This window comes from Rousettus aegyptiacus, unplaced genomic scaffold, assembly GCF_014176215.1.
Source record: "Rousettus aegyptiacus isolate mRouAeg1 unplaced genomic scaffold, mRouAeg1.p scaffold_m13_p_7, whole genome shotgun sequence".
NCBI lineage: Eukaryota > Metazoa > Chordata > Mammalia > Chiroptera > Pteropodidae > Rousettus > Rousettus aegyptiacus.
In genome coordinates, this window is record NW_023416310.1 from 61708273 (window position 1) to 61731876 (window position 23604).

Below are 23604 nucleotides of genomic sequence, written 5' to 3' on the forward strand. Positions count from 1 at the left end.
TATACCTGTGCAATAATAAGAAAAAATTTATATGTCTACATCTGTACAAAAGTGTGACGATAGTGCAATTAACCCATGAGGGTGAACCCTGGGTATTCAAAAGTGATGGGACTAAAATATTCCATAGGGTTATGAAAGCATATTGATAGGGGTAAATTATAATAATAATGGCAATTATTATAATTATTATTTTACCAGGACTGCATAACAAGCAAAAATAACAACTTTTAAACAAAGATTTGATCACCCAAGTTTTTATCAATTAGTCATATGATAGACATTGTGAAAAGTCACTTTACTTTTCCAACATCCATAGTAGACTTTTCTTTTTCTTGGATTCTATCTTGTTCATTTTTATTCACACTTTGGATTAGAAATCTAATTTAGGGTTTCTTTTAGAAGAGCTATGATATTCGATCTTCAAATTAGAAAAGAAAAAACATTATTCTAATATGTTCGGAGCATGTATATTAGCCATCAGTACTATTCTAGTATTCATTCATTCATTCATTAAAAAAGTAAAGAGGAAAATATTGTCAAAAGCTTGTTAAAGGTCAAGTATTTTCTATGTATTGTGTATGTAAATGGTATATAAGACATATTCCAGAACTTCAAGTAACTCACAGTCTAGGGGTGTGGAAAAGGGGGCAGTCATGGAAAACACCTGAGTTTCTAAGTATAATAGAATCTAGAGAGTTTGTAGCCTCTTCCTGAAATCAGTATCTCATTGTATTAGTTCCCTGGCAAGTGATCTATGTAAAAAACATAGTTTTCATATTTTTTTCTTCACAAAAGGAGTAGGATTTAGGATAGAGTAGCCTCTTTGAGCTTCAACACAGTTTTCTTCTGTGATCATTACCTTACTGTTAAAGAGATACATTCTTTCATCACGGATCTATTGTTTAGCTTAAAGTTATTTCGAATAAAGTTATCTTATTTCTCTCTTCTCTCTCCCTTGTATTTTCTTTGATAGCTTTCTCATTGTAAAATAAAGCTCTTGCCTGGTACTCAGATGATAATAAATTTAACTAATTCATGAAGGTAATATTCACTTGCTATTACAGGACAGAAACTGACCCCAATAGTTTAGGAAATGTCCACTACATTAAAAAACAAACAAGCAAACCAACAAAAACAATGCATTAAAGATATCAAATCTTTAAAAATATGTTCTAAAATTTAAAAATTAAATATATTTTAAGTTATATTTTAAAACAATGGTTAAAAAAGTGTTTCATGCCACAAATCATTAATGCATATATTATTTTATTAATTTATCATATGTAAATATTCAAATTGTACAAAACCACCATAAACCTATGTACTCCATCTGTTTTTTAATGGGAGTAAAAGTCATATCCATTTCAAGTTGGTTAATACATACAAAATAAAATACTTCAAAGCATATTTTACCACAAAGACTACTCTAATTCAATTAAAAAAGGCAATGTTGTAATAATATTCATTGAACATATGTAGGTTATTGACATCTATTGGAGAACTAAATTAAAGGCAGTCAGCCTTAAAGGGTAAATAGATCTTAATAATTGTCATATGGGATAAATGGTGTGTCTTTATCGATAACATTTTCTTTTCCAAGATATAGGCAATGCATAAAATGATTCTAAAAGTATTAGAAAATAAATATATAGTGTATCTCATGGACATAATTTGTTTCATATTCTAATTGGTTAAATACTATCTGAAAAATGTTCATTTAGACATATTTTGGGAATAATATTTGAATCATGGCTTATCGATGCTGAGCAAGCTAGTTACTTCTTATTTCTGTCAAATAAATAAATTGACATGGAGGATTAGCATTAATAATTCTGGAAAAAATAATATTTTTCAAAGGGAGCATTGCTTTCTTCTTTATAGAGTTGATCATGTTAAATTCTTGTTTACATTTTGAGATTTTTTTCAAGAAAAATAAAATATAAGTGAAATTACTGCACTTGAAATTAAGAAGTATAGCAATGTGCATTTCATAATTTCATAATTGAAATGGAAATAGAATTAAAGGTTTAACTTGGGGAAATTTCATTGTGAAATTGAAGAAATCCAACTCTTCCCATAATTTTACTTATCTCTTCTCACAGGCTTGGTCATCACGCTTATTACAAGACATCAGTGTAATGCCATGTCACCTAGAATGGGCTCCAACACCATATGGCACAAGATGCCTTTGTCATTTATTCTGTTTTCAAGTACTGAATCCCCACGAACAGAATCTAGGAAGAGATAAGAACAAAAAGCAGATCTTACACTTAAACAATGATCCACACTTTCCTCTCTTAGAAGAAACAATAATCATTTGTAATGTCTCTATTGCCTGACTCTGTGCATCATGTTAGTAGTCCAGACATTGAAAGTAAGCACAAAGTTCACTGTATTGATAAAGATATTACCTTTCATAGTGTTTAAGTCATATAAACTCACACAGCTAGTAAATGCCACATTACGATTCAAACCTAACATTATCTCACTCTGAAAACTGTGCTCTCTGTAAATATTTTTCCTCTCTGGATTTTTGCCATAAGATTTGGGTTTGTAGTTACAGAGGTATAAATAAACTCTTCAAGTTGATAGCAAATTTGTAAGCTGGGGACATGTTGTTTAACCTCACTGCTTTAACTCCCCACTCTGTGGGGGGTTCAGCACCAGCTTAGAAGACTCTGCCAGGATCAAATGAGTTAGGACATGTGCTGCTCTTAGACCGTGTGTGACATATAGAAAGTATTCTATAAATGTTAGCAATTCTTACCACCACCATCCCACCACATGTACACACACACACACACACACACACACACACACACACAGCACTCAACAGTGTAGACTGCAAGCTCTAGAATGACTCCTTCTGGCCTTAAACCCCCTACTCTGCCTCCATCTTAAAGCTGTGTCTGTGTGACTTTCAGTAGAGAAGACGCCTCTCTATGACTCAATTTACTTATCTCTAAAACAGTTATATTAGTAGTAAGTCCTTCATAGGAGTTGTCTGTGTTAAATGAGATGACACACAAACTGCTCAGGAGGGTGTTTGGCACTTATAAACCACTCAGAACTTCTGTCCCTGCTTTACATCAGCTTGTCAAAATGAGATCTTTTTTCTACATGTATTTACGTAATTAATGATGAAAAAAAAAAAGAAAATGCCTCGTCTGCAGCAAAGCAGAAGTCACTGTCATTGCCGAAAATATTACTCAACACTATCTAATTCACGCCAGCCTCTTCCCTGGGCCACCTTAGCACCGGGTCAAGTTCAGACCCTCTGCTGAGACTTTGGATCTCTGTGTGGTCCTCCCAACTATGTTTTTGACAAGCTTTTTAATTGAAGACTAATGATCTGAGTGTATTTTTTTCCACAACGCCAGCAGTTAGTTAGCTTTGAGCCTGCTTTGTTTACATTAGTTTGTATCACGTCATCTCCACCAACCAACTAGAGACCAAGCATCTGTTGGTAGCTTTTAAGCACTTAGTAGTATGCTGCATTGACATATCTCTTCAAAGATAGTAACAGCTCTGAGTGGACAAGGCAAAGAATCAAGGAGGCTAAAGTATCTATTTCTTCAGAGGACACAATGCAATTTATTGTTTGGTGTCCATGGTTAGAGAGCAACTCATATATATTCTTGAGTCAAGAAAAACTAAGGGACTCATCTGAAACTAACGTAAAACAATCTTGAATGTCAACTGTAATTGAAAAATTTTTTAAAAAGGAGGAAAAAGGTGAATGGGGTAAATATTCAAATTTACAGTTTTAAAATGAATAAGTCATGGGGATGGAATATATAGCATAAGAAATACAGTCAATAATATTATAATAAGTTTGTATGGTATCAAATGGGTTCTAAACTTATCATGGTGATCACTTCCTTAAGAATATAAAGGTTGACCAACTATGGTATATACCTGAAACTAATATAATAGTGTATGTTAGTTATATTATAATAATTTTAAAAGAAAAAAGTAGAGGAGGAATTGCTCACAAATTTGAAAAAAAATAAGTTTATTTATAAATCACTGCCTTATAAAATTACTTTTGCAGGAAAATGGCCATCTTCTGTATTTTCTAGATATTTCACCCTTTTTTTCCATGGTTAGTTGGAAGTAACTGAAATTTGTGGCAAACTTAGATGTGTTCACAATTAAGCAGTTATCTCTGAATGGCATTAGCAAAATTATTCTTTGTGTTCATGCCTGTTAAATTCCATTTTTCATTGAACATTACCTAATGGATCCTCTACAGTCTATAAACTTGTAACAATCTTTCATGAGCTAACACCTTATTAAACCAGTGTCTTTATTCAGAGTAGTGCATAATTCAAAACAACTGTTGTTCCCTAGCCAAATAAAATTCCTAATATTATCAAACAAAATATCAGGAAATTCAAACTGGGTAATTAAAGCTTTATTTATTTATTTATTTTTGGTTCCTCGCATTTTGATTTCAATGAAGTTTAACAAAACTGGTTTTGTATATTTCCACCACAGATATTTGAATAGCTCACATGCAAATCTCTTTAAATTTTAAGATAATTTACAATTCGTAGAACATTGTACAAATCATCTCCTGTTCATATATATATATATATATATATATATATATATATATATATACACACACACACACACGCATCTATGTATATAGATCTATGTATACACATTTATGTGCAACTATATAGCTGATAATTTTTCTTGCTTTTTAAAAAATTTTTAAATTCTTTAATGTCACCACATATTTGACCCCTTTTACCCCATCTTCTTCCCTCTTCCCCCCTTTCCCCTTTACCCTCTGGTATGATAATTTTTCTGAGTTACAAAACTTACAAATTTTGAAGTAACATTATTTATTATTGTGAATGGTTTGGTTCTTACAACTCAAATTAATCAAGGGAGTATTATCTTTATGGCACTATTCCTCCAAGAATTCCATGTTTATATATATAATACCAACAACACATAGCCAGAATTCTGCATATAATAAGTTTAGAACATTTATTGAATATGTTCATGGCAAATGACATGCAGAGAACTGACAGAATGTGAGGAGATTAGAAGAAAAAGGAAAAGTAAGTGTGGCTCAAAAAATTTTGAAAGGCCAGGAGTAAATTTGGGAAATTGTAGTGAAGGTAGAAGACTAGATATAAAATCCAGGGTTTGTATTTATTAAATACAGATAGGAGAAGAAATGCCAAGTAGCTTAAAATCTAAGATTCTACAAGAGATTTGTATGCAGAGACAGTACATTTCTCATTGACGGGCTATGACTAGAGTTTCTGGAGTTTCTAATTTCATATAAATATACAAATGTGAACTCCATATATATGTTTTTATCCTATTGCGATCTTTCCTTTCTTTATCTTTTTATTTTTTTTAATTTTTATTGTTTGGCTTCTATCTCCCTTGCACACCTCTTTCATGCTTACTAGTCCATGAACAAACCACTCCAAGCAACACATGTGAAAATTTAGTATTTGCTAGTATGTTTTGTGGTTATGTCATACATACATGTGTAAATACATGTATATGTTATAAATATTAAATCATATTATACACACTCTTACCATTTTGCTTTTCACAGTCAAGAACTACTTTTCCCACTCAAATGATAATTTATGCTTAATTCTTTCTTTCAAATTTTAATAGTTATTGATACACTATAAATTATTCCATAAACAATAATACAATAGATGGCCATATATGTTTAACTTCTTGACCTCGGGGAGTATTATTTCTATAGTATAGAGACTCCCCTGATTTTTGCTTTTCAAAATATTGTAATATCTTCGTTTCCACCAGCAATGTAACATGCTCCTCACATCCTTAATAGCTTCAGATATTTGAACTTTTTTTTTACTGGTTAATGGAGGATAAAATGATGTTTCATTGTTTCATTATCTTGAAGTTTTATGCCTACTCATATGGGTTTATTTTTCTGTTGAATACATATATATGTTTTCCTTATTTTTCTATTGGGTGTTTTTGGTTTTTTTCAAGAACTGTTTGAGTATTATAGATGCTAGTATGTTATCTTTTCTGTTAGTTTTTAAAACTTATTATTTACCTTTTCTATTGAATTTTGACAGGAAAATACCTCCTATAGGTAGCTTTGGGTTTTCAGCTTTGATTAGAAAGTTCTTCCCATCCATCTACAACCTTTATTATATAAATATTCTCTTAGATTTTCTGATAAGGATTTTCTCTTTTTATTTTTCTTATACACGAGGATTTAATTAGTCTAGAATTTATTCACACAGTATATTACACAAGTATAGTTTTATCTTTTTCCCAATTCATACTCAGATGTGCCAGCCGCATTTATTACATAATGTTATTCTATGTTTCATTTTTCTATCTCCTTACTTTCACTTACCTAGAAAAAAAGCTAAGTGGCTCAGGAGTCACGATGATGAGTCTGGGGGTAAGATAGACTGAATTATACCACTGCATCTTTTCTTTTTAGATTTGCAACATGCAATCATTTATATATCTTCATTAAAATTTGATTTTCTTATTAATAAAATGGGTCCAGTGACACATCTTAATGTTGCTGTGAAGATTATATTAGATAATACGTGGACACACAGCCTCATACACAATTCTTCAGTATGTGCAGACACGAATCATTTACTCTTTATCACCATGGAAGTCATATGCCTAGTAATTTCTACAAAGCAGCTAAAATACTGAATCAAATAAATCGAACTATTTTATTATCTAACTAGTGGTGACCTAAGGTGCACAGTGAGATTTTGTTAAATTTGGAAAAGAAAGATTCTCTTCTGCAAAATCCTTAATTTCGTTATAAAAAAAAATAAAACCACATAGCAATCGTTAATTCTCCTGACCAAACTGGTGCAAAAAAAAATCTAATCTCCTGGACTCACCTGACTAAGACTATCCCAATGTTCCTAAGGCTATCCCAATGTTTTGAAGGCTATCTCACTCTTCCCCAAAAATGTAGAAGAAAATCTTGCTCCTACTGAAATTCAACCCACAGCCGAGTTTTCAATCGGTCTTCTATGGACACGCTTTTACAACTTACAACACACAACACATTTGTAATACAACAACTCTGCATGTCTCTGGTTATTTATATTCAATGAGATAGAAGCTCATCATTCAAGTTTCTTATAAAATATCAAATATATCTTTTCTTACCAAACTACCCCAGGTGCAGTTTCATCAGAAAGAAAGACAGGAAATCAGGCTGGCATTTCCCCTTTTGTTTGTATGCTCGTTAATGTCTTTCTTCAGTGATGCCTAGGGCACAGCATTAGTCAAAGGTCAGTTAAGATTTGGGGATTATAGATAGCTAAACCAGTATACATGCCCAAGGGGTATGAACAAAAATCTCAGGTTAAGATTTCTACAGAGGACAAAACTTGCATTTGGAGTAGACAAAAAGAGTATGTTCTGAAGCCTGTAAACATTCCCTCAGGACATTTGACATCTGTTTGCTATTCACTTCCAAGAACTGACAGCTTTTCCAAAGGTCGGAGTTGTGTTTCATGATCTTTGTTTAGGCAAAATTTCAGTTGACTTCTGAACCTAACTAGGATTCCTGTTGCTGAATGGAGATGTAGGCCTTCTCTGGTACTTCTGATAGTGGACATATTCATGTATGTGTTTTGATAACAATCATTACCCCCTGTAGAGATGGGCTCCAGTAAGTAAGCGTGTCATTGGCAGAGTAGTCAACTCACAGCACGAAACGACCATGTGGTGAGCCCAAAAGCTTGCTGACTGAGAAAGTCATATCTTCACTTTAGGGCCAGCGAAGGTCCTTCTTACATTATTATCTAAAAGAACATACACTGAACTTTTAAGTGTTGTCACATTAAATATAATTTTTATCCTGTGTAATATGGTGAGCTGATAATTTAATAATTTGAACCAAAAGATTCTGGTAAAGCAAAAACAATTAACTGTTTAAATTATTGAATCTTCATAGTTGAAACAATAAGAGATACAATGAACACAGTTTCCTATTGTTGTGGCCACCAACCCCCGAAAGACACACGGACCACCAGAACTCAGTGAGTGAGTTATAGGAAACGCTCTTTATTCAGCCAGCTGGGTCTGCCAGGGCTACGCAGACCCCAAATTAAGCAGCCCCGAAATGTAGAGGTACAGGGTTTTTAAACCCCAAATCCCATTCTTCATTCTGTCTGAACACAGAGGGCTATCTTTCTTCTATTCACTACCTGTCAACTCATAGGTCAGATGTGTAAGCAGGGTTACAGAAGCAGAAAGCTTGTTTAGAATGTTATGTTCCTATAATCAAAGGCCTACGCGTCCATAGTGATAGTCAAACAGTAATTTCCAGTAAGAGTCAATTTTTCAGCCACCACAATATTACCAGCAAACTTGACTGTTTATGTTCCCAATTTTGCAAAATACGTGCTGAACCTTTCTTGGTGGGTTCTCCGAAGAAGGCTTTAGATGAGGGCTTTCATACAGGTTGTTTGTTTTGGGAAATTATCCCAGAATAATGAGGACTGGGAAGAGTCTAGTGTAAAACACAGAAGGAACAAAGGCTAATTAATACACACATATGTTTTTAGGTGTTTACCACTGGAGGTAACTGAGGCTCAACCCTACTTGAATCCTCTGAGCAGCAGTAGAATGAGTTTCAGAATTAATGATCAGGTGGTCTGAAGTGGGAAGCAGTCCTCTATTAGTTCAAAGGTTGACCAAGGGACATTAATTCACATGGACCTCTAGGTTTACAGATTCCCCTAGAGTCGGGAAAACTATGAGGTAGAGAGTGACAAACGTGCAATTCAAACAAGTGTTTTCAGTTACACCCGAGTGAAGGTGGTCACCATAACAAGGCCTAGAGTCACAGGTAGACAGAGATAATGTGGGGCAAAGTATAAGAAGTGTCCGATATGTTACCATGACTTTATTAAGTTTTTGCACTAATTGTCTCTAAAAAAGCTTTGATAATATAATTAACTCATGGCTGTCCACAATCCTGTCCTTTCATTACCCTGTGTTAAACTCCTCAGAAGAACAAGATGGATGGTAAATAATCTTCAAAGCCAGAAGTCATGGAGAACATCAAATGGCGTACCTCAAATTTAGGCTTAATATTTTGAAACAGGAAAGAAAGTTCCTGACATTAGGATGAATAGTCCTCCCTCCAGGCCAGAACACGTTTGAGATGGATGTTACCCATAAGACATCACAAGCCTATAAAAAGTAATCTTGCCCTGCTCCCTAGTTTGGGGATGAGGGGAGTGGAATTCATAGGTGTGGTACAAATCTCGGCACTCCATTTCTCCTTTAGATCACTAATATCTAATTTCTAGCAGCATCATCTAACCCTTTGTCATCTGACAGTGGCCTGTCCGTCATGGAATAAAACGAAATAGTCAGATGGGTTCCAATGTGGCAAAGAACAGGAACAACTAGTGGCCCAAATACAAAAAAAAAAAAAAAGGAATTCTATCTAGAAAAACAGACTAAAAACAAATTTTGGGGGGGGTGGGGTGGGGCGGGGATTATGGTTCATGTCAGATACTGTAAAGCAACATTCATCATATTTTAGTGACACATTAGGAAAAGCCGAAAGTTTTTGGAGCTGCTAAAAGTCTTCTCATCGAAGAGAGTAACTCTGCTGGAAATGAAATAATCATGAAAAGTCTTCTAATGCTCATGATAGTGCCCTTTACTCTTTGGTTTTAATTTTCTTTGTCCTCTAATAGCATTAAAACTGTCCAAATAGCTTCTTTAAGTGTTATTTCCTTCAAAAAGAATCATAAAATTAGTAACAATAGCCATAAGTACATGTCTGGAAATAAAATTCTGGAAATCTCAATGTTTTCAACATTATCTTCAAGATACTTTAAAATCAATAGCTCTCAAAATGCACAGAATTAAAATATTTTTCCAGATGTTTCTCTGAAAGAAGACATTTAAAGTACACACAGTAAAGTAGAAATTGAATGTATATTAGTATTATATTATATATTGCTTTGTTAGAGACTCTTAAAGTAATGCATTATGCTCTTGCTTAAAAGAGATAAATAAGTACTACACTTGTTTTACCATTTTCACATGCTTTTATAAGCAATAACAATTATGGGTTTCTTCGCATGATCACGTTTAAATATAAGCATGTTTGGGGACTTGTGAGTATTATTAAGGTGAAACAATTGCTCTCATTGGACTTAATGAAATCTATACTTGCACGTGCCTGGGAAATCATTACAAATAAGGTAAACACAAATAAAGCAAAGCAGAATTATTAAGTTTATTTCCTAAAATAAAATTAGTCCATCTAAAAGTAATAAACATGATAACACTGACATGACTTCTCCAAACAACTCCTATATACATTAATAAATGTGGCTTTTCATTCCTGTTGTTTTATTATTGATTGAAACCTCACACTGTTTTTGACCTTGACTTCATGGAGTCCATTGAAATGCATTGATTTATCAGTTTTATATCTAAGATTCCTTTATCTTGAGGCTTTGGAAGAGGACGTGGAAGGATGAAGAAATGGATTTGAGAAGAGTATTAGGGTAAGTTCGCAAAAGCTTTGGGAAAGTGGTTTTTAAGAGTTCCATGAACTAATTCATGCAAGTGGACCACTCCTGCTTCTGAGTGGAACCTGCTAAATGAAATGCTTTCTCTCACTGCAGGTACTTACTGGTCTAGGCCTCAAACTCCCTCAGAGCACAGTTAGAATTTTCAGGTACAGCATTCGTATTTTCTCTATGATGCAGTGTTGTTTTAATAACTTAGCAAATTTCAAGTTCGAGATGACAAATAGTGCATCCACATATATATCTTCTTCCAAAACTCATCCTGAAGGGATAGAATACTTATACATACATAAATATATGTATATATATGCTTATATGCTGACATACACATTTATAATATAATGTAAGCTCTGTTATATGCCATATTATACAAGTACCCCCAAATAAGAAATATTTTAGCAGAATAGAAAGTCTGAGAAATTTTCCAGAGCAAATACATTTAAGTTTGTCAAAAATATAGAACAGTGATATCCATGGTCCAAAGCATTAGTGGTAAGACCATTTCTTTCCAGTGGAAGTCCGAAGAAGCAATCTCATAGCCAAAACATACAAAGGCCGGGTATGAGGCTTGAGGAACTCTTTAAGGCAATTATTGAACCCCGTCCTGCTCTTCCCTATTTGTCATCTATGTCTTTTATATGCAGGACAAAGGCCAGAGGAAAGCATTTATGAACAGATGATAATTGATGTAAAGGTCACTGTTATGATAGATATGAAAAAAAAAAAACAACAACAACAGAGATGGAGGGAACTCATGATTTTCCAATGTGTTTTCCAATGCACAAAGTGGGGAAGAAAGAGAAATGATGCAACAATAAAGGTAGCTTTATATAGAAGTGAAATTTAATAGAAATTTCTGCTTTCTTCAAAATGTACTTCTTAATTTGACAACTTTGGAAATTCCTGGCTGGCCAGCATGCTCCCTTTGCTATAAGCCATGACCCTGAACTCATTCATCCACATTTAACCCTGCGTTTTGGCTTATGGGGAAAACATCTAAACAAAGAAAATTCAGTCTAATAACTAAAATAATCAACCTAATCTCAGCCATATAGATAAAGAGTGAAAAGCAGAGAAAAATATGAATAATTAAGAAAAAAGAGCTAAATAAATATTCACAGAAAGAGTCAAGATTATTGTGTAAGAACATTCAGCTTCACAAAGAAAATGACTATAGAACATAAATATTTTTGGAAATTAAAAACTGATTGCCAAAATTTTTTCTATATAATTCCAAATAATTTATTTAGATACTTCCCACTCCAAGAAGTACAACTTAATTTAGCCGCTTTTCCTCTCAATCGTGGACTGGCTTTACTGATTCTGACAAGGTGGAGAGTACAGAAAGAAAAAATAATAACTTTATAGTGGTGAAACCTGATGTAAACTACCTTAGCCAGTTGATTAAGTTTATGTGGATATGATATGACAAGGGCACTTCACATATGTTGTTCCTTACCAAAAATCTATAACTCCAGTCTAATTATGAGAAAAACAGACAAAGCCAGATTATGGAACATTATACGGAATTCCTGACCAGTACTCTTCAACACTTTGTTTTATTGAAAAACAAAGAAAGACTGAGAAACTGTCAAATTGACATTACATTTATGATGATTAACTATAAAGAAAATGAAATAGTGCTCTTAAATTTAACCCTTAAATTTTATATCCAGCCAAATTCTCAATTAAGTGTGAGAATAAAATAAATAAATTTGCAGAATTTAAGGGTATAACAAGTTTAAAGAGCACAGACCTTTGTGAAAGAATTATTTAAGCATATACCAGTAAAACTGAGAACAGAAAGCAAGAGAAGCATATTTTATCCAAGAAACATTTTTTCCTGAAAAATTTCTAAGAAAAAATACAAAATCAAAAAAAAGAAAGAAAGAAAGAAAAAGAAATGAAGAAGTAATTAATTTAACCTTGACACTTGGGAAATTCTCGTTTCAGCAGCACAGATTTTATGGCAAAGTTTTTTATTTCCTTTTGCACGGTAAATGTCTTACATAATAAATAAATAATATATGCTTAATTACCTCAAATAAATTAGAATCATTGTTTATTTACTTAAAAAATTTGAATCGTTGAGACTTAATGTACTGAAGACATAATCGTATTTAGAAAATAGAATGTAATGATTATATGTCTTAAATGTGTAAATGTAAGAATGTGACAGAGAATAGAACTTCGTTGTCAGACACAGCAGGTTAGCTAGAATCCTGGCTTCATGTTTGACTAGGCTATGTGACCTTGACCTAGTTATTTGACCTTTCTAAGTTTCTATTTCTATATTTATGCAATGAGAGTGATGAGATTTATAGCATGGATTATTGGACATTTAGATTGAGGACATCCTGTACTAGAAAACAGAGAGCACTCAGTACATTGTTCTTACTTAGCTATTGTTATTAACTATGTGAAATATGCAGGCGAAGAAGAGAGCATGGGCACTGTTAATTTTCTTATCTTTAATAGCCAAGGAATAAGATATGTTTTTAAAATTTATAAAACATGAAATCTATATTATAATAAAATTATTTATAAGTAGATATGAACACAATAAATAAAAGCAATAGTTGAAAGTGAAGCAGAGATGGAAGATGGTATAAATGTATCTAAATCTTTGTCTTTAAAGGAACACATCGGTAGAATATACTTATATTAATTTGATTAAGGAAAAGAGGTTTGGCATTTAAAGTTACTAAGGAAACCATCCAAAGGCCGAAAAGGCAGACTGTTACAATATTTACTTCTGGGAAGAGATAGTCAAAAGAAGAAAGATTTAAAAAATTATTTAGGCAACGTCAGTTAATAATATTATATAAATTTCAGGTGTACCACATTATTCTTTGATATCTGTATACTCTATTAGATGGTAAACATTAGAAAGAAAGACTTTTCATTTTTACACTTTTCTGTTTTCCCTCAGTTTATTATTAGATTTATTATTTTTTAAATTAATAAACTTTTAAAAATATTGTCTAAGTTATGACTAAAAATGCTATATAAACTAAACTGAGAAAGGTACATATCAAACAACTCCAAATACACAGCCATGTGAAGGGAATATATTTTGTTATTGGTATGTCTTTATTTTCTTTCACGTTCTAGCTCTTCTCATTTACTTAGGAGTCATGTAAAATGTGACATGATTAATAATAGCCAGTGGAAATGTTTTTATTAATGGAATACAAAAGTTGCAAACACATTACAGCTAACTTATCTCTAGCTTGGCTCCACAATCTGTCTCCAAACTTTCTCTTCAAACATTCCTTGCTTCTCTCTAAAACAGGGAATTAATCATTCATTCATTTAATTAACATTGAATATTTCAGAGTTAAAGCGTACAATAAAAAGTGTCTAGAGAAAATATAGACATGCAAAAACGCCAATTAGATAAAAATATGCATGTGTTTTAATAAAGTCATTGCAAAAAGTGTTGTGTGAATAGAGAACAGAGGGGTGTTACATTCCTGGGGCATCAAGAAAAGCTGGCTAGAGAAGATGATTACTTATGTTTAACTTAAATCATGAAAAGGAATTCTCCAGTTCATTTTGGAGTTGCAGTTGTTCAGTCTTAGTGAGAGGGAGCCTCTCACCTCACTCATCCAGTCGGTGGCTGAGCTAAGAACTATGTCCAGTTTGTCGATCTTTACCACAATGCCCCACCGTCTGTGACCATCTGTGGGTTGTATAGTCATTCATATATTTAGAAACAAAGCCAAAGAAATCATAATAATTAGATTTGGGCACGACTACGTTTTTTTCAATACCATTCAATAGGTAATAATGACGATGGCATTACTAAGAAACTGGCAAACACTCGAGGCTTCATTTACAAAATTGGGACGGATAATGAAGAGCACTATGACCTCATCACACACTTTCGCCAACAACCCCGCTTAGTCTTAGATGATCAAACCAGGCAACAGCCGTGTTGCCAAGCTGAGTCTGTTCCAGCACTTACATTCATTGCTCTTTTTAATAATCATTACATGTAAGTCACCTGCTCTGCTTTTGAAATTATGTTATGCGGGGATGGTCTCAATGTTACTTCATCTCACTTCCAACAGTAGAAAGAAAAAACCCCAGTATGAGCCCATAGCTGATGAACAGAAACTTATAAATCTACGTGCACCTTAAAATGCTCCTTCATCACTTTAATTATTGCTGCTTTATTGGAGCAGGCAAGGCAAAATTGACTGCTAAGGGTGGATTCTGTTTTGAGTCATTGGCTTTGCAAACAAACATGAATGGCCACAGACAATCCTTAAGATGTGACACCTCAAAATAGATATATATATTTGAATGAGATAGAAGTTATAGCCAATATCAAAATATTTAAATGTGCAGTTTTACTTCTTTGAGGAGATTATAAAAATAAAATAATATGCTTTCTCAAATCTAGTATTTCAGGAATCAACTTTAAATATGATTTAAAGACTTGCAAATCTTTAATAATAAGAGAAAACATACCTTTATTCATTAATTAATATATAAATATAGGTATTTGTGTATGTATATATAAATGTCTACTAAATGACAGACATTATATACACACATCCTAGAGTGATGAATTACACAGTGCCCTAGGGTAGCCCGCCAATCACTAAGGGAGAGGGAGAAGTAAATAGATAACTACAAAATGTCAGGCAGGACCTGACCCTATGGGACCCCAGACGTGGCTTTAGGAAGAGAGGCCTCCAGAAGAGAAGGATGGCTTTAACAATATCCATCATGGGCCAGTGCAACTCAGTATTTATGGTTCACCTTCTCCCTGCAGACTCCGGGGTCTCATTCTCACTTTGATGGATGGGCCTTCTGTTTGCTTGTGTCTTTTCTCTGGCTTTGGTTCTTGATTTAACTGTGTCTTGGCCTTGCAAATTCATGGCATTGTCTTCTTGTTCACAGCCTGTCTCTTTGCTCCAAGTCCCTCTGCCAATTACGAATGATCACAGTGTAACTGATATCCGACTGGACCTTCTTGTGAATGGAGAGGATAAGGAGGGGGGAATCTGAGTTAGGAGATTATTAGGAAAGAAAATAATTAGGTCTATAGTAGATAAAAATGTGATGTGATGAGGTGTGTGTGTGTGTGTGTGTGTGTGTGTGTGTGTGTGTGTGTGTGTGTCTGGGGAGAGAAAGAAAATAACAATGAGGGAAAGAATTCCATAATAGAAATAAGTTCTTAATGTAGGAAAATTTCTTAATGATGGTGATACAAAATAAGTCTAAGAGGTAGGCAGTATTGAAATAAAAGTGTATTTTATGTATAATAAATATATGAATATATGCAAGCAAAGATTCCTAGTTACCACAGACTTCAGTTTACCTAAAACAAGCTTAGAAACTAATATAAGTATCTATGTTATGAATTTTAAAAAAGAAGTTCATTATTCTCAGAATCTCCAAAATTAAACTAGGTGGGGCAAGCCTCTCCTCTCTGTTTATAAAGTAAACTCAATCTATATTCTAATGCAAGGTACTTCCTCTTATTGGGATTAGAACATCCACTCAACAAATATTGTTGAACATCTACTATGCCCAGGAACTTGAAGGAAATTTTTTAAAATAAGCAAGTAAGTGTTAAATACTTCCATTGGCAATATCTTCTATGAAGGCAAGATAAAGAGAGAGTTTGCTGGGATTTGAGATTGTGTTTAGTTACACAGGTTAGAAGATTTCTCTCTGAATAAGATTACCACAGAATACAAGGCAAATGAAGCCAGAGAGAAAGCTGCATAAATGACCCCTTATTGATCTTACTTTACCCACCAATGTACACTGACACACTGATAATGTCTCCCTCAGAGGGTGTTGTGAAGATTAAACGAACAAATTCATGTTAGCCAGTGTTGTTATTGATATTCTTACAGATGATGGGGACAGTAGCTCAAGATAAATATGAAAAGTCCCCTGATGAAAGCAGGCTTGAGTAGGGGGTGGAGAGTCACATCTGGCATATTTAAGTATTTTCTTTAAAGGAGAACAGAAAACCTGGGGACTGAGAAAGGGGATATGGAGTCAAGCAAGGTGTTGCTTTTATATGCTTGTGTGCCGGAGGTGGGGAATATGAGGGCATGTTGCTATGCTTTTGGAAAACATCTAGTGAATCAGGAAAACCTGATGTGAGAGGAGGAAAAGGAGACAAATGTGGAACTGATGACCTGAGCAGACGAGAGCTGGTGGTGCCAAGGCATACGCAGGGCAAACACTCTGCGTGAAAGCATGTGTGGTATGAGTACCTGGCAGTCTGTTCTGACTGATTCTCCTTGGTAATCACCACGCATTTGTCTTCACCTAGAGAACCAAACAAAACTCATTTAGACTTTCGATGGGCAGCATTTTAACAGATCTTTACATTTTGATTTCTCGGCCCCTAAAGGAATATCATCTGTATCCTACCCAGGGCAAAACCTTATGACACTATTCTTATCCAAGGTCATCAGTGGTCCAGAGTCTCATTTACCCTCTTTTGGATACTGGGTATGTCGGCCAGTTTCTATTCTTCTCAGTAAGCCGTGTTGAGGCTTGAATTAAAATCAGCTGTAATTTGAGACACTGTCATGGTCACTGTGATGCTTCCTCTTAAGCCAGTAATTCTCAAAGCGCTGTCCTCCAAGCGGCAGCAGCAGCAGCACTGGACAACTTTTTAGAAATACTATTTCTCAGGCTCCATCCCAGAACTGCTAACTCAAAACCTCTAGGTGTAGAGAGCAGCAGGGTGTGTTTGTGGGGAAGAGCCCTCCAGGTGACTCAGGGCGGGCCTGCTGTTCTGCCTGAGGGAGAGACAGAAGAACGCATGCAAGGGGAATAAATAAAAGCAGTCTCTTTTCGCTTTATTGCCACCAACCTCACAAACACCAATTTAGAATAAAACGCACATCACATACAGACTCATTAGAGAAAATTTGGAAACAGAAAATTAGAAAAGTTTTTAAAGGCCAGTCAGTGTCCTATTACTCAAAGACCTCCAGTGTTAACCTAATGTTCTTTTACTTCCTAAGAAGATGCCGTGTCTGCCTGTTGCCTTTGTCAAGCTTGCAGCCAGGGCTGGTTACTGCAAGCACTTGGAGGTTCAGGAACCACTAATATTTTTGTTTAGCAAAATGCACTTGGTTTACAGCTTACTTTTCTTGAAGATGCCTATCTCTCTGTGGCCAGACCTATGCTCTTTCCCTGCTTTCTATAGGCTTCCATAAATTATTTATGCAGTCAATAAGTGTCTTATAAGTAACTACTCATTCAAGCTGAATTGATGTTTGCGCTACCTAGATAAGAATGTTGATTCTGGCACTTTGTTACCTTTGCATCTTATAAATAGAGGGGATTTAGTAAAAGAAGCATGGATGGTAGAGACTCCCTGAAGCCTTTTGCAAAGAGGTTATGAAGGGAAAGCAAGGCAAAACTAGGACAAATAGGCACACTGACTCAACTCAGGCATTCTGGGCCTGGCTGGGAGGCGGGAGGTCGGGTGAGTGGAGGCTTGCAAAGGCGTCTACCATATTAGCCATCTCACTCATTTAGTAATTCTTGCCGGCGTGTTCCTTTCTTTCCATTTTTCCAGCTCTCAGCAGTACTTACTTCAGCACTTCCCATGTCTCTGTTTTCTGTTCTTCCAATTTCTCTTTCTGCGTCCTTTACTCTTCCATAACTATTTCATCTCTTCAATACAGAAAACATAATAATTATCTCTGTACCATCTTTGCACCATCTCTTTTTGCATTAATAGAAGTACTCTATTTTTCATTCACATTGTTCTCTTTTACCTTCTTACAGGAAAAGGCCGCTTCCTTTTAGATTAGCTTGTGTAAAGGATTTAGAAAGTTTCTATGGCCCTTATATAGTCGATTTTCCTTTACATCAGTGATTTTGCCAAGTAAGATTTACAAAAGACTTACACAGACTGAAAAAAAAAAAAAAACACCTCTTTATAAAGACATAGAGGAAATCAGTTTTTCACAGCTAGTGCTTAAACAAAATACTTTTAAAATTTGCATCTCTAAATTTAAACATGCTTATACACACTCACCTGAGGTAGACGCAAGGCAGAAAAGCAAAAATAGAGCAAAAGAATCTTAAGTGGAATGAAAGACATTTGTCATCATGCATTTTGCTGTACTATCTATCTAGTCACAAGTAAATAAATGTGCATACTTTAAATCCTGTTAATTACTTAATGTGAACTGAACGCAGTATGTTTCATCTCAATTGCTTATCGCTTTAGTTGTGTTGACCTTTTTATGATTTTGGAGACTTACTTATAATTCTTAACTTTCCATGAAATGATACATTAAGTCTAGTACTACAATAAAGCGGTACTACAATTTTCTAATCTAAATTTTTGTCTAATTTTATGAAATAAAACACTTCTAGGCTTAAAATATAAAATCATCATTTTTTTTTTTTTCTAATAGAGTCCAAGACAAGATGCTATATAGCCTTAGGCAGGTGCAATAAATTTCATCAATTAGACACTCTTTTCCTGCTTTCACCAACTCATTCTTTCTCTTCTAAAGTGCCCTAAAATTAGACAGTCATCTTAATAAATATCAATAAAATTATGAAAATGTAATTGTCAGAAAATTGGTTTAAATCATGGTTTCACAGGAGTGCTTTCAGAGATTCGTTTTAGTTCAGGCAGCCCATGAAGCAGATGGCCTACCTTGTTATTTTCTCTTGCTGTCTCCTTCCTTGCCCTCTGGGCCCAGATCAGGTCAATCAAGGACACATGCCTTGATGTAGAAGTCCCTGCTTTCATTTACTGACCAGGAATACAGCAGAGAACAGCAGAACGAAAGGGCTAGGGCCACCCTCTGCACGTGCTTTAGTGATTTTTGTTTGTGATTCAGCCAATAGCGTATTCTGTGTTAGTCGTGTATTATTGCTTAAATTCTTTTTATAATTGTTATAGTGTTCTATTGACAAAATTATTATTAGCGAGTACTAATCACATATTTTGGTTGGTACTACAATTTGGTGATGCTAACATAACAATGTTTCACAAAATTTTTCTTGTCATACATCTGCATGCCCAAAATAGTGTGTGTGTGTCTGTGTGTGTAGTGTGTGTTTGCGGGGGACAGATATAATACTGGTGCAATAGTGGATACTTGAGCCAGCCAATTCAATAATCTGGCAATAAATTGGGAGTCTCAGGGGAGCACTTTGGAGCGGTACTTAAGATTAAACGCTTGCTACTTAACACAACCGTTTTACTAACAGACTGTTACCTAGCAGCTCACATAGTATTTTCACAGCAATACCTGTCAGTCAGTTCTACCAGTTCATGTTTTAGTTAGCAAGTCTGAAACCACAAGCAACAAGGGGTGGGAGAAAAGCAAATGGTCAACTCCTTTATGTTCTCTTATTGTCCTCAAACTATTCCATAGTGTATATTTTCTAAAATAATGATCATGAGATTAGAGTAACATTTAAAAATGATTAGTAAATGACTAATAAATATAGAAATATATCTAGATATTTTTCTAGGGAGTATGGATATGTGTGTAACCATGCTATTTATTCTTGATACCAAAGTAAAATTTTTCTTTGGTAAAAAGAAGCTTACTGAATGAGCAAGATTGGAGGAATAGATGTAAGTGTTAATTAATGTAACCAGAAAGGGGCCTTGTTTCTCTTCCTCCTCAAATAATGTCACTACTTTAAATGCCTTTTTCATTTTTCTTAGCATTTCCTCTAGTACTTAAATAGGCACTTGATAAATAAGTGCATACATAAATTCATGGGTTAAAATTTTACATTGTGCTTATCTGAAAGTAAAATTGAAAAGGAGGAGATAAAGAATTACTACAAACTTAAAATTCCTATTTCTGATGATATCATTGGTCTTTTCAGCAAATTAGGTCATTCCAATAATGGCTGAGATCCTGAGTTTAATTCTCTAAACTATGGGTAGGAGAAATCACTAGCTGAAGGGTTCATGACCAATGAGAAAATTCTATGCTTGTCTCAGAATCATCAGGTCTGACAGTCACTGTATAGGTAAATCTAATCAGCCACTGAGCTTTATAAATAAGGACTCCCTTAGAAACACTGTCCAAATCTTAGCTAGAAGTATGGCATGGTCTTGCATGATATCCAGGCGGGTATAATGGTGAAATTTGGGATGGATGTAAGTCTAGTTTAAAATTATTTAACTAGTTAAATATCTGCATCAAAACAATGTTTAAAAATCTTTTTCAAGAAGGAATTAGAGAGGCCTTAAAACTTGACCCTGCTAATATACAGGAAGACAGATTTTTAAAAATATCCAGCAAGATTTAATTTTTAAGTGGTAAAATGCAAATTCTAACTCAGAAAAAATTGTATTTATTAGTAAAGGAAAATGGCATCTTCTCTGATAAAAATATATGGCAAGGAAATCCCCCAGGGTCTTCACTGATTGTGGCTTTACTAGCTATCTTTGGGGTTTCCTTAAACAAGTCTTAGGCATGAGGCACCTACTAGGATGGATTTGGTCTTCACAGAAGACATTTCCTGTCTTCCCTGAGACGAGAAATGAGAAAAGAAGGAAGGTAAAGTTAAATAAAAATGTCGAGATGAATGGGAGATGTTAAAGGTGCTATCATATCAGATAGTATCTGCTGCCTCAGAGAGATTAGTATAATTACTCTAAAGTCTATTAAATTGCATTTAATATTTTGAAAATGAATCTTTCGACTTATTCTATACCAAGAAGGTAAAATAAAATGAGATCTAATAATACCGAAGCATCCTCTTTTTTTAAAAAATCTGCGTTTCAAATGTGGAAATGGCTTAATAAAATTCTTTGCTTACAGTGATTGGTTATTTTTCATTGTGTTGCCATAAAATGTGGGTAGATTTGTAATATAGGACATAAGATGCAGAGAGAGCTCTTCATTCTCATATGAGACAAACCAAAGTTTGGTCCACAGTGTGTGTCAGTTTGATCCTGCGCTTTTATTAACTCATTTGTTTCTTGTCTCAGGTGGGACAAGTCCACTATATAACTATGTTAGATCAAGAGAGAATGGGCTGGGTATTACTACTAATCTAATACGAGTATCCTTAATTTCTGAAGAATTAATCCATAATTTTTCTTATAAAACTCTGAACATAATTATGTTTTTATAAACATATCGATTAATGAGATAATCTATAGAAAGAATAAAATAAATATAGATGGACTAAGAACATTTTCTTGACCAAGTTAAAATCAGATTTTTGAAAAAGCAAATAATGCAAATAAGCTGGTTGTTAACTTTTTCCTTCACTCGGGGTAAACATACAGCTGCTGCTGCTGTTGCTTTTTTAGGTTCAAAGGTGATTCTATGGGCAATGATTTTCGGTGTAGATAAATACAGCTGAAGAGACTGATATGTGACCTTTACTTTCCAAATCCAGTGTGTGTGTAATCTGCCTCTGGTTAATGCCTGCATCCATATTCAGGAGAGACATTGACTCCCCTTGGCCTTGGCCTTGTCCCAGAGCCTAAGTGTTTCCATGAATACTGAGCCGACTTGCCACAAAGGCTTTGAGGCACGCATGCTCACAGAGCTGCCCACAGCTTGTCCGGTAAAAAAAAAAAAATTCGCAATCTGTGAACTTGCTTCAAAAATGCTTCATGTTCCCTTCTCAGCTCATCGTGGCCCTGGGTTTGGACCATGGCATTTCAAGCAATGTGCTTTTGTTCTCTTTGGAATGATAATGCTTTCTGCAAACACTTATCAATTATTGATGGGCTTTATTATATTCTTAGAAATAATGTGACAACAAGCAGTGTTAGTAACTTAGGACATCCCTTTTGATTCCAAATGATTGAATGATTCCCACACATTTAAACTCCAAATAAGGAGGTGGAGAAGAGAGAAAAAAAGAAAGACAACCCACATACAGATTTCACCTCACTAACAACTTAATTGGTATCACCCCTGGGGTGAAACTTTGTAACACCCTACAGCTCTTTATGACAGGAAGTGAAAATTCCATATCCAATTGGGGCTACAGGGATAATTTAGGGAGGCAGAATGCAATTATCCAATTAGGAATTTAGCCAGAACAGAAAGGTTAATCCCTCTAAGTCCTTTCAAAAGAGCCCCTGGGATCTTTAACGACGACAAGGGGTCAGGACCTGTGTTTTACAACTCAAGCCAAAAAAATTATTCAGACTTCGTTCTCTCACTCTCTAAAATCTAGCAAGGCTCAAATCCACCAAACATCAGGAGGAATCATCCCCCAAATCAGAACTTTTCAGAATTTGAGGCTTCCTCATATTCTCCATCCTAGGTGATGAGACCACTGTATAAAAGTTGTTTCAGTTTCAAAAACAAGTTTAGTCTTTAACGAGTAATGATTCTGCGGCGTGGATGCTTTCCTCACATAAGACAGAGTGGCTTGGAGTTGGATGCTGACTCATAGGTTTGGAATGTGCCATTGATGCCTGGCTGGCTTCCAGCTTTGGGCTTAGGCTCTGCCAACTTGGCAGGCTGGAGATTGCTGTGGCAATTTTTCAAAAGAGGAAGAATCAGTCCAAGGAGAGGTTGTTTCTACATTTTAACTACCAAGACAAGTGACAGAGTCCTCTCTGAGAAATAGTCTGGCTCAAGACAGAAACGGAGGCTGTGCTCAAAGGAGAACCAATGGCATATTTGCAAGAAGCTCTTGTAAAAACTAATATCTTTTTTGGGCATTCATTTCAAAGTTCCAGCCAAAAGAAAAATGAATTACAGATTTCAGACTGGGAGGCACAATGCACAGACTTGCTGGATGCAACAACAAATGGTACTTTGCAAATCTTCTTATTTGACATACAGTTATATGATGGATATTTAGAAGTAAAGCAATTTTTCTTTGGATGCCAGCCTATACAGGACCATTAAATAGAGCTTTTTGAATTCTCAAATCTAATGGGTTGAGAGAGAGAGAGAGAGAGAGAGAGAGAGAGTTCTCAGTCAGCAAGCAAGTATAACTTTGATGTTTCACTCTTTCCAAATCTTCAGTATTTAATTTTTTAAAAATATTTTGTTTGATAAATTCCAATTGACCCAAA